The sequence below is a fragment of the Penaeus monodon genome, chromosome 15, assembly GCF_015228065.2.
Source record: "Penaeus monodon isolate SGIC_2016 chromosome 15, NSTDA_Pmon_1, whole genome shotgun sequence".
NCBI lineage: Eukaryota > Metazoa > Arthropoda > Malacostraca > Decapoda > Penaeidae > Penaeus > Penaeus monodon.
In genome coordinates, this window is record NC_051400.1 from 32,020,820 (window position 1) to 32,021,051 (window position 232).

The 232-nt window shown below is 37.9% G+C and overlaps 1 protein-coding gene across 1 annotated transcript in view; it reads left to right on the forward strand.

The window, feature by feature from the left end:
- Positions 1–232, forward strand: part of LOC119581950 (G-protein coupled receptor moody-like) — a gene marked incomplete in the record, with an annotated part of 84,922 nt that overhangs the window by 45,387 nt on the left and 39,303 nt on the right.

Below are 232 nucleotides of genomic sequence, written 5' to 3' on the forward strand. Positions count from 1 at the left end.
TATACAAGTGTGTGCATTTGATCATACACGTCGATGCGTGTTTGTTAGTGTAAAGAAGTGTTTTGTGTGAATATGTAAGTGGGCTTGTTTTAATTGTACATCTTGTTATGCTCAAATATATAACAAAATCTTGCAGCTATTTCCCCTGCAAGTTTTATGTTTCCATCAATACCTGTTACTGAAGCATGAAAGCTATCTTCCCTTCACTCGGCAGGGCAGAGGGGCAATATTC